We start from the raw sequence: 12326 nt of genomic DNA on the forward strand, positions 1-12326 counted from the left end.
TTGAGTCTCTCACCTAAAATATTGTATTCTTTATACGAATGTTTTTCAACCTTTTTAAAATTATCAACCCCCTAGGGAGACTTTTAAGACATTTTTTCGCCTAATCTTGTCCCATGAAATTTTAATAACACTGGTAAGCTGTGTATTTATGTACTCTCTACAGATCTGTACTCTATATTTATATGTTTCTTTTCACTCCTCAAGAACCGATTTTGCCCTCTTGGGGGCGATATCGCCTCCATTGAAAATGCCTGCTCTGTATTACCAAGTTTCTTTTATATGCATCTTTGATCAACTTGACTAATAAAAATATTGAATAAGATAGGGTCCAGGACAGAATTCTGCAGCATGACCTTAGGGCCCACCCCTTATTAAAAATCACTTTTAATATGATTGCTCAAACTTGAAGCAATCCATGTAAATTCTGCTACCATTCAGCTTCAATTTTTCAATCTTTTCCACGAGGATATAACACTTTTTCAAATGTCTCGCTGAAATCCAGATACATTACACTCCAGTATATCCCCTTCATCTACCCTTTAAGATACCCATTCAAAAAAGGAAATGGGCTTAGTTAAGCATGACTTGCTTTTACTGAGCTCATGCTTACCCCTAGTGATTTCCGCTCCCTTTCTAAGGCCTCAGAAATGATCTGCTTAATAGTGCATTCTATGCCTTTGCCAAAGACCAATGCCATGCTCACTGGTCTGCAGTTTCCGGAATATATTTGTACTCTGTAACACCAACCTCCCTCTCTCGCTTCAGTAAAACTTGAAACAACATCTGCCGGCCTCTTTCTGTCTCTTACCTCTTCCCTTTGCCATAATTTCTCAAAGGTTACTAAGACTGGCTCCATGATCGCATCTGCATGTTCTCTCAGTAGCCTCGGATGTAATTTGTCCGGGCCTGGAAACTTGAACTCATTGAAGGCAACTAAGTACTCCTTTATTATCTCCTCATCTATCTTAGGCTTTAATTCTCTTTCCAGTTCAAAGATCATGTTCCTTGATGGAGAGGTTAAGTAACTTGCCCACAGTCACACACCTAGTAAATTGGCAGAGCTGGAATTTAAACCCAGCCCAGTCTGACTCTAAAGTCTAGCTCTTAACTGGCATGCTAGGTAGATTTCAAGTATCAAAAGAGTGGTATGGCCCATGGGTGCCATATGAATTCCCAAGTGGGAGAGAGCTCTTCTAGCAAGAGCAGTCAACGCAATCTTGGTAAAAGAAGTGAAATTTGCACTGAATCTTTAAGCAAGAGTGGGATTCTAATAGGAAGAAAGGAGTTATGTGTGCATTTATGGAAGGATGATAGAGGATACTGAGGATAGCATCCCAGGCAGGGGAAATAATCAAGAATCGTCACTGTGGGTCTGCCTCACAGTACATTTGGTTGATCATTATGAACACAGAGAGACCACAAGTGGTCAAGAGATAGCCAGGGTGTTCCTGCCTTCCCTTAGGAAGTAACCATTCAAGCTTTGTGGCTTACTGCTACTGCTAAGTCACTTCAGTCGTGTCCGACTCTGTGAGACCCCATAGATGACAGCCCACCAAGTTCCCCCGTCGCTGGGATTCCTCCAGGCAAGAACACTGGAGTGGGTTGCCATTTCCTTCTCCAATGCATGAAAGTGAAAAGTAAAAGTGAAGTCGCTCAGTTGTGTCCAACTCTTCGTGACCCCAGGAACTGCAGCCCACCAGGCTCCTCTGTCCATGGGATTTTCCAGGCAAGAGTACTGGAGTGGGGTGCCAGTGGCTTACTGGTCGTGGTATATCCTTGGGCAAGGAACCATCCTCTTGAGCCTTGCTTTCCTGTGCTATAAAATGGGAATAATAATGAGCCTATATTAGAGGGTTGTTGTGAGGATCCAATTAGCTAGTTAACACATGTAAACTCCTTAGGGCACTGCCTGGGGTACAACTGGGGCTCAACAAATATTGATTAGTGTCATTACTATTATTACTGTGATTCATTTATTCATCCAACAAGCACTGACTGAGCATCTACTATGTTAGTTCCTGGGGATTTGATGAACAGTAATAAGAAACATGATCTCAGCTCTCCATAAGTTAAAGACAAGCCATTCACTTATTTTGTGGAAACTTTTAGTCTGTGCTATTTTTTTTCCTTCATATTCAGATAAAGGGGTACATCTGACCTATTCTTTCACAAATTTTGACCTCCTTCAAAAGTTTGTGGGAATTGTAAGAATCCTTTTCATTCAGTAGCCCAGGATTGCTAGAATAAGTTGGTGGCTACTCTCTCCAAAAGGTTCCAGTTAACTCCATGTCAATCCACACCCAGGTCTTGGATTCTACCCTTTTGCACCCTCCAGCTGCATTCCTCTCCTGATCTCTTCTCCCATCTCGGGCATTTTCCACCCTGAGGTTGTAAAATCGAGTTCCCCTATGGGGAAAATCCAGCTACACCCAGAGTGGAGTGTCATGGGGCACTGTGGGGCAGCAACATTTGGTTTTGGCCAGCTAACTGCAGCCTCTGCTTCTTTTGACTTTACAATCTCCCAAGGCTAGTGAGAGTGTGAATAGAAGCCACAGAAGAGGTTGGACTGTCAGCTTCCAAACCAAATAGCTTTGGGCCAGTGTGGGGTGGAGTTCAACCAAGACTTTGGGAAGGGGTAAATTGGATGTCTTCCCTGCTGGCCTGGTTAACACAAAAATAGGCTTCACTGGGCTGTCGGCTGAACTTCCTTTAATTAGGGGAAGCAACTCATTTGCCTTGTCAACTAAAGGGCTCCAGTTTCTTAATATTAGTCAAAGGAAACCTCTGTCCCTAGTAATAGAAATAAATGGTCACAGTGGTTCCTAATCTCTGACTATATCAAATCTATACCACTCTGCTTGGTGACCAAGGCCCTTCCTCCACCATGGGATGTCATTTTAGCCATTTCCCATGACTGGATTTCCCACTACTCTTTGGTGCTATTCTAGCTCTCCTTTGTATTCCAAATCTCAGGGCTGGACAACATTTTCAAGAACATCCCTCCACTGTTGGGTGCCAGGGTAGGGAACTCAGGGCTGGGAAGGTTGGATGGGGATGATACTTTGGATACAGCTGTCATCCAAAACTCAAATATACATTGTAGCTGAGTGTCAGCCCCAACAAACTGAGTACTGGGTACCGGGTGAGAGTGGGCAAGGCCATAGAAGGCAAGATGAGGAGTCAGGAATTGAGGTGATCCAGAAGTCAGGTCAGGAAGCATGATTCAATCCTCCTCCACTCGCATGTTTTTACTCAAGATGTTCCTCTCCTAAAACTGTCTTTCTCACTCTTCCATCTATCCAAGTCTGGCTTATCCATCGATTCCCCAACCTTACTTTCTCCACGAAGCCTTCTTTCTCCCTCACTGATCTTCGACCTCTCAGATGGATGATCTCACTTTGGGTCAGTGTCCCATCTCTCAGAGTTCTTCTTAATCACTCTCCAACTGTTTCATGTGGGTACTTGGATTTCCTCAAACTGCAAACCCCTGGAGGACAGCAGCTCTGGCTTTTGCACTCCCCACGGTGTGAAGCACAGGGTGAGGCCTCCCAGTAGATGTGCAGCAAATAGTTGGCAGTGGACTCCAGGGATACTGGGAATGAAGTCAGTAGTGACTTAGCAAGACTCCCTGAGATAGGCCCATCACACACTCACAGAAAGTCCTCAGAAAATCATGCAGAACTGTCTTCTGGGATTTCACAACAACAATAACAACAACAACAACAAAAGCAGGGAAAGTCTGAGGGAAATGATACTATCTCTTTGCCCAAGCTATAAATATATCTGTAAATAGCTCTTTGAGTGCTGGGAAAGCTTATAGAATTGAAACATAAAATGTGGAGGTAGTCTTGAGTTCAAGAGTGAAGGAAAGACTGGGAGGGGGTTAGAAACAAACACAATTATGAAAGTTTTCCAAATGGGGTAAGGACTCTTTTTCAGTCCCCATAAAATGTTGTTCATCTGGGCTCTGCTAATTTAGGAGTCTTGAAAAATTGGACTAAAGAAGGCTGTAGCTTCTTATAGCCAGATCTTGAAAGAAAAGAGTCACTAAACTAATTAAGCCTCCCTGAAGTTGGGAGAGGGAGTGGGAGATGGGACAAGGTCTTGTTTGACTTAGTTAAGTCTTCCCAGCTCCCTCCTAGAGCTCTTTAGAAGCCTCATTAAGCTAATTATAAGTCCCAGTTGTACAGTCATTCTTGTCCCATTTTCCCGTTGTTGTAAATGCTTAGGAGTATTGAAACAGCATTTTCAAAGTGTACAATTTTGACTTCCCACTATATTTAATTCATTTCCCTTTCTTGGCTGGTCAAGGGAGCAGGAACTCTGGAGCGCCCCAAAGTACTGGGAGCTTTTATGTGCTATCTCATTTAGTCTTTACAAAAACAACTTTGCACAGAGGTATTGTTTTTCCTGGTAAACAGAGATAAGGGAGGTGCAGTGGAGGCTGGGGTGATGGCGGTGGGAGTGATGGTGGTAGAGTGTTAAGTAACCAGCCTCAGGCCACACAGAAAGGAAATAATGGAGCCTTGTTTTTATAAAAAACAATTCTTCCAACTCCAAAGTCCTACAGCTTTCTCCTGGCCCAGGTTGCCTCTAAATTGAAAAGAATCATTAACTGAGAGGCGATTCAAAGACTTTTCTCAACAAATCTTGCTTTACCAACTCATTTAAAGTGGTCATGAATTCATAAGAAGAAAACATGGTCAAAAATAGAGGTGATATTCATGATAGCCAAAACCTGCAACCAGCCCAGATGTCCTAATTTTAGAAATGGTGAACAGATTAGTATTTTCCACGGGTGGGAAAGAAGGTTGTCAGAGGGATGTGGGTGCAGCCATGAAAGGGTAATATCACGAAGGATCCTTGAGGTGATGGCACTGTTCAGAATTTTGCCTCTGGTGGTAATTACATGAAACCACCTGTGATAAAACCCCAGAGAACTAAATGCATACATAGATGAGTATAAGTGAAACAGGAAGTTGGAATAAAATCTGTGAATTATATCAATACCAATATCCTAGTTGCCATACCATAGAGCTTTGCAAAATGTTGCCATCAGAAAAAGCCAGGGAAAGGGTAAACAGGATCTCTCTGTATTATTTGTTACAACTGAAGGAGAATCTACAATTATCTCATATATTGCAATTTTTTTAAAAAAGGAGTGAAAGCATAAAGTATTTGTGTTTCTCCATCTGATTTAGTTCACATTTATCATAAGACCCTTAAAGTCCATCCATTTTGTTGCAAATGATAAAAATTCATCTTTTTATGGTTGAGTAGTATCTCATTTATATGTATGTGTATATACAACATCTTCTTTATTCACTCACCTCTTGATGAATACTTTGGTTGTTTCCCTATCTTGGCTAGTGTAAATAATACTGCAGTAAACAAGGGGGTGCAGATATCTTCTCATATTTGTGTTTTCATATTCTTTGGACATATACCCAGAAGCAGAATAGGTGGATCATATATGGTAGTTCTATTCTTCAGGGATGTCCATACTATTTTCCATACTAACTGCACCAATTCATTCCCATCAAGACTGTATGAGTGTTCCCTTTTGCTACTTCCTTACCAATATTTTAAAATTTCTTTCCTTTTTGATAATGGTCATTTTGACAGGTGTAAGGTGATACCTCATTGTGGTTTTGGTTTGCATTTTCCTAATAATTAATGACATTGAACATCTTTTCCTATGCTGGTTTGCCATCTGTCTATATTAAGCTAAGTGAAATAAGTCAGAGAAAGACAAAACTGTACTATTTCACTCATATGTAGAATTTTAAAAAATAAATTAACAAACCAAACCAAACAAAAATAAACATATAGATACAGAAAACAGAGTAGTGGTAGCCAGAGGGGAAGGCTGAAAAAAAGGGGGTCAACTGCATGATAACAGATGGAAACTAAAGTTCTAGTGAGCACACAGTAGTGTATACAGAAGTAGAAATACATAGTGTTGTACACATGAAACTTCTATAATGTTGTAAACCAATGTTACCTCGATTTTTTTTAAAGGGAGATTGTATGTAGTGGGGAGGTTTACATATATATATCAAATGTATTCTGTCTAATAAGACAGAAACCACTTTTGAAAAATGAAGTGCCAGTGGTCTGGTAGATTTGAGCAACATAGCCAAGACTTGGAGGTGCAAGGGCACTCGGCTCAGGGATAAAGTTCACACAGGTCGGTGAGCCTGACTGATTACAAAAGGATGGGAATATGGTGTGAAAGGCACAGGAACAGATTTCATGCTTGGGGGCCTTCCTTCAAGGCCATAACTTTGCAGGTTCCTCTGCTTTTTTCTGGGAGAGTGAACTCTGCTCTCAGAGAACTGTAAGATGGGCCTCAGCCCAAAACAGCTACATCATTTGTGAGGCCCAGTGCAAACTGAAAATGCAGGACTGTTTGTTCAAAATTTATAACGAATTTCATGATGATGATGGCAGAGCACTAAGCCAGGCCCGGGGCCTCTCGAAGCACAGGGCCCCATGTGACTGCGCAAGTCCTGGCCCCAGTTAACATTTCTGCTAAATCCCCACAGCTGTGATGTCTAGAGGATACAGAACAGTACCCCGTTCCCAACCCCTCCCTGCTGGTCTGGATTGACTGGGATGACTGAAGTCTGTGACCTTTTGGAACATATTTACTGTGAAGTCGCAGTACTGGGTACTTGGAAAATTCCTGCCAACTGATCTAGTGCAAGAGAGGGAAGAAGGTAAAGTCTTGGAGTAGCAGGGGGAGGCAACCTGGAACCCCCTGGGAGTCCACTTTCAAAGGGAGGCTTGTGAGTGAGAAGTAGATCTGCCTGGTGGCCATTTTTGATGTGTAGGGTGAAGGGAGCCCTAAACTGGGGTCTGGAGGCCTGGGCTTAAATGTCAGCTCTGCCATTACTGGGCAAATTAACTCATCTCTGGGTGTTTCCTCAACTATCAAATGGAGATACTAACAATAGTATGTATCTCATTGAATTATCATGAAGAGCAAGTAAAATCCTGGATATAAAAGCTCTGCTGAAACTCATGATGTACAGAAATGTAAGAAATGCTTATTATACATACATCCCAAAGCCTCTCCTAGCAGGTGGTGACTGACTTGATCTAATGCCTAAAATGAGATGTCAGGTTACAATTCATGGTCCAGACTTCTGGTCTTGGCCAAGACAGAGGGATACTGTTCCCCTCTCCTTTCCTCCAGGTCCTCCCTCCTAAAACTAACAAACACTGGAAAACTACCACAACAAACAAGCATAGGAAGACTGAAAGATGTGAAGAAGACAGGCAACCTAAGGACCTCTTGACTTGAGAACCAACATAACCTTGAGTTCTCTGAGTTTTCTTTTTTCCTCCCATATATTCCAGATAGGACTCTTCAGAAGCCCCCAACCCAAAACTTCCAACAGGCGCCAATCAAAAAAGTTCTAAGGAAAGCATGTTCCTCCTAGCCAAAGGCCTAGGAAAAAGGTAACCTAATAACAGAACACCTTTTGGGAAGCACTTCCCACACCCTACTCTAACCAAACATCAGTGGAACAACAGCACACCACTCCCCTGGGAGTTCAGTGGACCTGAATGGGGAGCTGATCTTCTAAGCCCTGAGTGGCAGAAACAGTCAGCACTTCAACTCCCCTGCCATAATCCTGCTGTGCTGAGTCTCCACGCCCACCTGCAGGGAGGAGATTGAACAGGCAATGTGAAGCAGGGCTACTTGGCCTCCATGAAAGTATTAGTAGCTCAGTCATGTCTGACTCTTTGCAACCCTATGGACTATCACCCACCAGACTGCTCTGTCCATGAAATTCTCCAGACAAGAATACTGGAGTGTGTAGCCATTCTCTTCTCCAGGGGAATTCACAACCCAGAGATAGAACCCGTGTCTCCTATGTCTCCTGCATCTGCTATACTGTCTGAGGCACAGGGGAGCCGCACAAGCAATTACGAATTCTTTTGAAACAAATGAAAAACATAGGAAATCCTAGCAAAGAAATAAAAAATGTAAAGAAGAACGAAAGAGCAATTATAGAACTAAAAAACACAACCACAGCAAAAGTACTCATAGGATGGGCTCAGTCGCAGAGTAGAAATAGCCTAGACCCAGTGAACATAAAGACAGATCAATAGAACTTACCCAATCTGAATAGCAGAGAGAAAATAGACTGAGAAAAGTGAACAGGGCCTCGGAGATCTGTAGGACAATAGCAGAAGAGTTAATATTTGTATCATTGGATCTCAGAAGGAGAGGGTAAAGAGTATGGGGCTGAAAAAAATATTTGGAGAAATAGTGACTAAGAATTTTTCAAATTTATCAAAAGATATAAACCTACAACTCAAAGAAGCTGAGTGAACCCCAAACAGAACAAGCCTAAAAAATCCAAGACACACCATAATTAAACTTCTGAAAATTGGAAGTCATGGTCTGAAGGAGAGAGTAGATTTGGGGAAGTTCAATACAGAAGATCTTCAGGGCTGTCAGTCTCCTCTTTCTGGCTCTTGCCAGGCAAGGAGAAATCTCAACTACTTCAAGCCCTAGCTTACTATCATCAAATCTACTCATCAAATTCACTCATTCAACAGACATATATGGGCACCTAGTATTTGCCAGTCATTCACCTAACTGCAGGGGAGAAAACAGTGAACCAACCAGAGTCCCTGGAGGAGGCCATGGCAACCCACTCCAGTATTCTTGCCTGGACAATCCTATGGACAGAGGATCCCTGAGGGCTATAGTCCATAGGGTTGCAAAGAGTCAGACAGGACTGAAGTGAGCACACAGGTACACATACAGTGCCCTAATTATCCTCAGAACACAACCTGACTTTCCCTTTCCCCAGGCCCTCCCATGTGCCCTTTTTTCTACCTCAAATACTTTCCCCTAGCCAGTGACCTCAAATGGTGTAGCACTCCTCTCAAATCTTTCTTTGAGGTGTTGACCCCACTTTGAGGACAGGGACTGTGTCAAGTTCATTTCTGTAGCCCCAGAGCCTAGCATAATGCTTGCCCATTGAAGGAATGCAAGAATATGAAAAAGAGAGATTTGACTGGCCCTAACTCTCAAATTGGGCTTTCCAGGAGGCTCAGTGGTAAAGAGTCCACCTGTCAATGCAGAAGATGTGGGTTTGATCCCTGGGTCAGGAAGATCTCCTGTAGAAGGAAATGGCAAACTGCTCCAGTATTCTTGCCTGGGAAATCCCATGGACAGAGGAGCCTGGTGGGCTACAGTCCACGGAGTCAGAAAAGAGTCGAACATGACTGAGTGACTGAGCACAAGCACACATACACACACAAACACACACAGCTTTCAAATTGCCTCCATGCTGCCTGGGGGAGGCAAGGCTAACAGAAATGAAGCAGTCACATTTCATACAACCCAGCTTGTTAAAAGTGAATACACGTAGGATGTATTGATCTCAACAATGATAGAGCATGGGAGGAAGATTCATGAGATGAGGAATTTGAATTGGGCCTTGAAGTATAAGCCTGGCTTTGATAAGATCAAGGGGAGGGAGGAATAGCTAAAGGATGGGGGTGGGAAAAGATAATGGAGCACAGCACACTCACCAGACGGCAAGAAAACTAAAGCCCAGAGAGTACAGGCCGAGACCTGCCTCATGGTTCATAGGAGATCAGCTCCCACTCTGAAGTCTGGCTAAATCTTGGCTCCTTTAAGCAGGTAGCAAAGGACAGGGTTATAAGTGTGATGAGAGGGCTGCCCTGGCAGCCCAGTGTTTAAGAATCCACCTTGCAATGCAAGGGACACTGGCTCAATCCCTGGTTTGGGAAGATCTCACATGCCGTTGGCAACTAAGGCCCGTGTGCCACAACTGCTGAGCCCATGTGCTGTAGCGCCCGTGCTCCACAACAAGAGAAAGCCACCACAATGAGAAGCCTGCGCAACACATCAAGAGTAGCCCCTGCTCACCGCAACTAGAGAAAAGCCCAGGTAAAGCAACAAAGACCCACCACAGCCAAAAACGAGTAAATAAATCTTAAAAAAAGAGTAATGGAAACTCTAGACTAGTGGAAAATACTGGGAATAATGTTTTAGAGAATGAACACAAGCACAACGCCCCCAACATGAGCTGATGTTCCAAGCACAGGAAGCAAATCCTTCCTTAGCACCTCCACTTCAGCTGACTTTGACAGAACACGTGTAATGTACAGTGTGCTTCCTGTTCATCATCAAGTTTAGTTTTCACACCAGTAATAATGGTCTTTCCATGGCAGAGCTGAGATTCAGATCCAAGCTTCTGGATGGAAGACGTGGCCACTTCCTCTGTGTCATACTGCCATGGTGGGCTGGGCCCAAGTTTGGGACCTACTGGTAATCTTGTCATGCAGGACCCCAACAATGAGCTTCTTGTTTCCCTTGAGGTGAGAGGTAGTGCCTATCCCTCAGTAGGGAAGACCCCGAGGCTTCTGGATTTAGTGCCTCATGGTGAGTGGAGGGGTTGGGGTGTATTTTTCCCTCTCCCCTTTCTGGAAGCTGAGGAGCGGGATTGCTGTCTACCAAGTGGTACTTTGCCCAGTTTGCCCTTCAACCAACATATTTCTGCCCCTGCTCATTTCCTAAAAGCGCCTGCAGTCTCTCCTGCATCAGGAAGTCAGCTTCTTCCTTTCCCAACACTCGTCCAGACATTCACTCTTCTCTGCCACTCCAGGGGGACTTTGCTTGAGTTGTGCATTTCTGCTTTTTGTCAAAGCTTTTCCCTAGAGAATCTTCAGCCTAAAGAAATAGGGACAAGCCCTCCACCAGCACTTACTGACTCTTGGATCATATTTAAGGTCCTGGAACAGAAGGGAGTAGCCCTGTACCAGGTGTTTACATGCATAGTTTCATTGAATGTCTCCATTAGCCCAGTGAGATAAGTACTGTTCATTTCCCCATTTGATAGATGAAGAGACTGAGGTTCAAAGAACTTGAGTGATTTATCCATAATTAAGCAGGTAATAAATAGCAGAAATAGGATTTGAACCTACAAACTTCATTCATCACACTTTTACTACAATTGTCTATTTTATTGTCTATATCCTCCAGTAGATTGTGCATATTTAATTATTGTTTTCATTTCACAGAATTTAGAATTGTCCAGAGCTTCCTCATGCAGTAGATGAGACAATCCTGAAGGATCATAGTGCTTTGAGAGAAAGTAGGCATTTGAGGAGGGCTTCCCTGGTGGCTCAGTGGTAAAGAATTCACCTGCCAATGCAGGAGACACGGGTTCAATCCCTGGGTTGGGTAGATCCTGTGGAGAAGGGAATGGCAACCCACTCCAGTATTCTTGTCTGGGAAATCTCATGGACAGAGGAGCCTGGTGGGCTACAGTCCATGGGGTCGCAAAGAGTCGGACGTGACTGAGTGACTAAACAACAACAGGCATTTGGGGAATGGGGTAGAGTGAGCTGCGGAGTTTCTGGGCTTCAAAGTTTCAGGCCCTGAGTCAGTCAAAGGGAAACGTGGTGTGTGTTGGGGATGCGCTTCAAGAAAAAAAAAACAGTGAGGTGGATTGACTGGGCTGGATTTCAGAGTTCATGTTGGCAAATAATGGAATGGGAGATCAGACAGGGAATAACCTACATCTGGAGGAGTGAGGAGTTTATGTGAGTTCCCCAAGCTGGTATGTGTAGACACAGGAGGCTGCCTAGCCAAATATAGCTGTAGGCAGTCATGGATTAGTTGACCGGGGCAGCTGGGAAGCTGCCACTGAGAATGGGTATAATTGAAACTTGAATGGAGACAGTGAGCAAGGGCCCACCCAGGGTGGGATCGCGTGCCAGGGATCTCCACACCTGTGTGTTTCGCCTAGCCTTCTCTTTGGACACCCCAGTAACATCCTGCATGCTCCTTGCAGAACTCTCACCTTCTATCACTGGCCAAGTCTCACCCAGGACCACCTTCTCTACTCTGCATCTTTTTCTCTTACTACTGGTGTCCTTTTTTTCCTCCATCCAAACCATATTATTTGTTTCCTCCAGGCTCTATCATCTTAGGAGCATAAACCTGATAGGCAAGTGTGCCGTAGATGTTACTTGTTGATAATGTCTTAATAATATTTTCATTTGAATGGGAGCTTACAATGCCTTTGCTAGAAGCAGGGATTATCAAGGGGACTTGGGCTTAGAGAAAAGGGGGGTTGGGATGGGTTGAGGATGGGGGTAGAGGTGGGAATTCGAGAAGGGGGCCTTTGGGTGACCTTTGCATAAGGATAGTCCTGGTTATCTCTTAAATACTTGGAAAGAGGCTTCCCCCATTCCCCTCCCTGCCCCCTCCACATTCTGCCTACCTTGTTCCTGCATTCCACTATCCTGCCAGGAATAACTGTATT

The sequence above is a fragment of the Bos mutus genome, chromosome X (genome assembly GCF_027580195.1).
Source record: "Bos mutus isolate GX-2022 chromosome X, NWIPB_WYAK_1.1, whole genome shotgun sequence".
Lineage (NCBI taxonomy): Eukaryota > Metazoa > Chordata > Mammalia > Artiodactyla > Bovidae > Bos > Bos mutus.